The sequence below is a fragment of the Magnolia sinica genome, chromosome 4 (genome assembly GCF_029962835.1).
Source record: "Magnolia sinica isolate HGM2019 chromosome 4, MsV1, whole genome shotgun sequence".
Classification (NCBI taxonomy): Eukaryota; Viridiplantae; Streptophyta; class Magnoliopsida; order Magnoliales; family Magnoliaceae; genus Magnolia; species Magnolia sinica.
The window spans coordinates 105496948-105502602 of record NC_080576.1 but is presented as its reverse complement, the minus strand read 5'-3'; the positions used below and the strand labels follow the sequence as shown (position 1 = coordinate 105502602).

Genomic DNA, 5655 nt, shown 5'->3' with positions numbered 1-5655 from the left:
TGAGATATGAGGAGTGATTTAAAATGGAAAACAAGGGGCTATTTATAGTGTTAGCTAGATTTTTAGTAATTTTGGAGAAGCTCAAGGGTAAACAAGGGTTCAACGGCTGGGATTTAGGATTGACATGTGACAAAATGTGGGTGGTTGGATCAATGGTGTAGTTTGTAATTTGGACAAAGGGGCAGGACTGTGCAATCACTTCCCAATTCTCACATGATTAGGGCTAAACCAAGGCCTCCCCACTTCTTTTGGACCTCTCCTGCCAAAGCAGGAGAGCTGCCACATGGCAGGTGTGTAACATTCTGAAATTTTTCGTGGGCCGAGTACATACTCGTGCCCGAGAATTCCGGGTATTAATAATATATAAATTAAATGCTTTAAAAATTGCACCGTATTTTATTTTATTTTTCATTTAGATCACATCTAGTTACATTTATGAAGGTAACCATTCATGAGAATAAAATCAACTGTATTTATTATTTCATTTGAGTAAAAGAATTCAACAAATTATCAAATGCCCTCTTAATGAGAGATAATTACATTATCAAGTTTGCAGCAGAAATATAAGTATAAATCATAAAACTATCTTCTTATATATTCAGTATAATCTTCTACAGGGAGATGGTCTTTTAGGTTTTCAATTTATATATCACCTACATCATCTGTATGATTGGAGGAGGTCAATGCCCTACTCATAGTAATGGTTATCAATTAATATTAACAATAATTCAAAATATTCATAAAAGTAATGTAAGGGTTCTGATACGCCTCGTACTCCACCACTACGAGGAGTATCAGTATGCGCAACTAATATATATAAATGCATGCCTAGCAAAGTATGTGTGACTCATCATATGCAGTGATCATTGTCACAATGTGGAAAGTACTTTAAAACATCAGACTCGCCCTGCATTTTGACAATACAGAGATTTGCCAGCGTGTCCAATGTTAACGTGGATTTATGCGAACATCTCAAGACGATACAACAACGCGATTGAGGAATTTACATAAGACGATAAGTTCATGGAGTGACTATTTGCAACATCCAATCCCGATAAGTGATGTAACACACATGGTGATTTACTTATATCGATTGTGCACCACACCAACCAACTCACGGAATTAGGTGCCGACCAAAAGGACTGCTACCCGTAACGCATTACGTCCACGATAAATATTTGAATCACTGGTAGTGATACCTTTAACACATCACTTGCATCGATAGAGAAATAGATTGAATCACGGGAGTATTTGGAATTGTAAGACACGTGCCTAAGCTTTGAAGGGATGTAGTATAAAGTTAACATAATAAAGGAAAAGAGTAGCAATAAGCTAACTCAACAAAAGAGGAGAGTAACAATGACTAACTCAACAAAAGAGGAGAGTAGCAATGACTAACTCAACAAAAGAGAAGAGTAGCAAGCAGAGGTGTACACGAACCGAACTAGATCGGTTAGCTCGTTTGACTCGACTCGAAAAAGCTCGATTCGACTCAGTTCAAAGTGAGTTCGAGCCGAGTCGAGCTAATTTTTTGAGCTCGAAAATGAGTTTGAGCCGAGCTAGCCCCTGTTCGACTTAACTCGGATTGAACCTAGCTTGAATCGAACTTGGATCGAACCAATTCGGTGACTCAGTTTGCTCACCAAGTGTTTGATGAAATGACTCAATGAAGTGTGGCCAGTGGCGACGAAGGTATGTATATAAAACAAATATCCTTTTTTAAAATTTATTTTTTATGTTGCTTAGATGGTGTTTGATAAAATACCTAAAAAAAACTTTTGCTGCACATACAGTGGGATTTTGAAGGTGTAGTCCAGGTATTTGTGAAAATGTTGCACAGGCGAACTTGGCTCGTTCTCCCAACTATCAGGTAGGCCACATCTTTCCAACCAATTTAATGTCTTGAAAAAACTCACGCCAAATTATTTTAGCCGTCCATTTATTTGGAAAACTGTGGCCCACCTGATGTTTGGGCAAGCATGGGACTGATGAACAGCTTGGGCGTTCGAACTTCAAAACACGTGCCAGATTGACACGTGTGGCATAATGTAAAGGAGTCGGGTTGATCATCTTTTGCTACAGTTGAAACTGGGCTGGGCCAGACCAGATCGAAGTGTGCCTGGCTCAGTCCATGAGCTGGACCCAAAATTACTGGACAGCCCAGCTCACGAGAAGCGAACCGGGCCCAGGCTCATTCAACCGACAGGATGACATGAGTTTTCAGCAGTTGTCCAGGCCAATCATTTCCTGGTCGCACCGTGAATGGACCGTGTTGTTAAAATGGGACAACATGGATCTTTCAATATGTGATCCGAGAAGGGACGGTCTACAAGATCCAAGGATTCACACTCAATTGAGATACTACTATTAATAATAAAAGGTTGGTAATCAAGACCTTCCCAACAATAGCCCAACAAACCAATGGTTTGGATGGCTACACAGCTGGGTCTCCCTGTACAAGCTTAAAACCAGAGGACGCGGCTTCGGTGGATCCATGTGGGGCCCATTGTGCCCTCCATCCATTTTGACGGCTCATTTTAGGGCATGATATAAAAAATGAAGCAGATCCAAATCTCAGGTGGACCAAACCAGGGGAAACAGTGGTGATTGACCATTACAAACTTCTAGTGGGCTACAAAAGTTTTGGATCAAGCTGATATTTGTATGATCCCTTCATCCAGGTCCATGTGATCTTATCAACAGGGGTTGGATGGCAAATAACCATTGCGATGGCCCCAAGAATTTTTTTACGGTGGGTATTCAATCACCACTATTTCATGTGGTGTGGTCAACCTGAGTTTTGGATCTGCTTCATTTTGGATCATGACCTAAAATGAGCTATTAAAACAGATGGACGGCGTGGATGTAAGGCACATACATCAAGGTAGCCTCCACAGTAAGGGATCCACCGAAGCTGCATGGAAAACCAGACCACATTGTGCCCGAACTCATAGTGGGAGGATGTATAGGGGTCCATCGGACGATCGATCTGGTGCGTTAAAAAGACACCTTTGGTGTCCATCCATGGCGAGGTCCACCGCATAGCAAAAAGGATGTGCGGATAAAACACCTCATTGCAAAAAAAAAAACAACCTACGGATGAAAAACACGATCTGGTGCGTTAAAAAGACACCTTTGGTGTCCATCCATGGTGAGGTCCACCGCATAGCAAAAAGAATGTGCGGATAAAACACGTCATTGCAAAAAAAAAAAAACGTACGGATGAAAAACACAGTGGAAGTCTGGACTCCAAAAAGGTTATGTAGGAACTAAAAGGGCCCAACCGGGTTCGAACCGGTGACCTCTTGATCTGCAGTCAAATGCTCTACCACTGAGCTATGGACCCATTTGTGTAAGAGGATTTGTAATTATTTTATTCATTCTTTGATCATGAAGGCCAGAGACTATTTTTGAGCTAGAAGATCTCATCACCAAGGCCCACCAGATGGGTGGTAAGGACCGTTCATCTAGTGGATTCTGATGCGGAGATATTGCCAAACACGTTAATTGTGGGTCCCTGTTAGTATAGATTAAAAGTCGGTCCAACTGGTTAATTTTGCCATCGGATTTCCTGTTTTGAATTTGAAACTGATGATCACTCTCTCCTAGCCGTCGGTTTCGTGACCATGAATTGGATGGTTTGGATTATTAGATGGAGGGGTCCACAATCCATGGATGGTCTGGATTACGCATGAGTATGCCAGCTGTGGGGTTGATGAGTTGCGAGAGGAATTATATGATGCTCGATCTGTGGATATGCATAGGATATATGGGTGTCTAGTTTGTACAAGTGGGGTACATGGGTCTGTGATCCAGACGGTTGGTACAGTTGGGCATCACAGTTGGACGGACCATGTCGCTTGAACATCCACGTGGGAAAGTCTCAGCCTTTGAATTGTAGGTCTGGCAGCCCAAATCAGAAGGAAGCAGATTCTGTGTTCCCAGGAACCATCCAGCTCGGTGGATTTGTGACTGTGGCCCACCTTGATAAATATGCTTTATATCCATGCCATCCATCCGTTTTGCCAGCTCATTTATGGGCTAGCAGATCCAAATCTCAAGTGGATCACACAGGAAACGGTGGTGATTGAATGCCCACCATTAAAATTTCCTAGGGCCCACCATAATGTTTTTTTGCCTTCCAATCTATTGATAAGGTCACGCAGACCTGGATGAAGGGAAAGCAAATACCATGCTGGGCGTTCAATCACCACTGTTTTCCGGTGGTGTGGTACAGCTTAGATTGGATCTGCTTCATATTTTGGAAGCAAGATCTAAAATGAGCTGGAAAAATAGATGGACGGAGAGGATGTAAAGGACATACAACAAGGTGGGCCCCACAGTTACGGACCCGACCTCGCTGGTTCTGGGATTTACTGAATCCGCGTCCCCGCCAAACCCGGTTATTAATCAGGCCAAAACGTCCAGACCAGGCCCCATCATTTACTAATCGGGTCTTTAAAAAAAAATTCGGGTCTTTGATTTCACCGTCGGATTTGCTTGGTACCCGTCCAAAATTTCGGGTATTTGATTTCACCTTGGGCTTGATTCCAATAGCCCATTTTAAATGGGCCAATTGAGATAGCCTGCTTTTAGGCCCATTTCTCTTAGGCCTTCCAAGGGCACAGTGCAAATTCTACTTAGAGATCAGAGCACGTCAGGCATGCCAACGGGTCAACTGTCATTGGAACTGGACCGGATGGCCCGACTGGCCCGACCATCCCAACCCATTTTTGGACTGGGCTTGGACCTATCCGTTACAGAATGGGCATGGCCCAATCAAACGGGCCAGATTGAGCTGAAGTCAATTTAGGGCAACCCAGATTGGCCCAACCCAATCCTACAAATATGCCATTCCATTTCTCGACAGGTGACCACTGCATCTGACATATAGACCGTTGGTTTCATTCCTCCTAGTGTCTACTTCTTTGTGCATGTGTGGCCCACTTGAATAGATCCACAGGAACATTCAAGTGCAAAATAGGGATTTTTATCAATTTTCAGGCCTGGCCGGGATCCAAACCATTTTTTCCCCGGCTCGAGCGAGTCTAGCCGATCGGATCCAAACTCGGTACATTGCCGGAGCCTTAAGACAGAAACGAGGCCCATTTAGTGTAAATACTCAGCCCAGAGTTGAAGTATACCCGACTCGCCGCGCATACAGGCTATCAATGGGCTAGGCCAGAAGTCCCAATTTGACCTGATAGATTACAGTGATTAAGGATGGCATCGGGCCTGGTGGCCTGTTCAACCCAATGAGCATGACCTGACTTTGGACTTGGGCTTGGACCCACTAGCTAGGCCTGTGGCTCAGCATGGGCTGAATAGCGTGATTAATTTTACTGCTGGGCTTGGGTCAAGTTAGCCCAACCCAGCCCAGCCGTACCCAACTTCAGATGCACATGTGTTTATAGTCTTCTTCATCATCACCATCATTATCATCATCATCTAAGCTTTATCTCAATTAATTGGAGTTGGCTATATAAATACTTTCTGCCATTTCACTCTATCAAGGTCCAGACCTTCAATTAGGACATATGCGTTCAATCTTTTCTTACTATATCCATGTCTTCCTAAGCCTTTCAGTTACATTTTAAAGTTCAGATGCATCTATTATATCCTATAAATATACCATTCCAAACCTCATTTAGGCAA

General features: G+C 43.1%; 1 non-coding gene across 1 annotated transcript; it reads right to left on the bottom strand.

The window, feature by feature from the left end:
- Positions 1–3274: 3274 nt before the first annotated feature.
- TRNAC-GCA (transfer RNA cysteine (anticodon GCA)) lies at positions 3275–3346 on the bottom strand. Its single transcript has one exon. It is a non-coding gene; the product is annotated as a tRNA-Cys (tRNA).
- Between the last annotated feature and the right edge of the window lie 2309 nt (positions 3347–5655).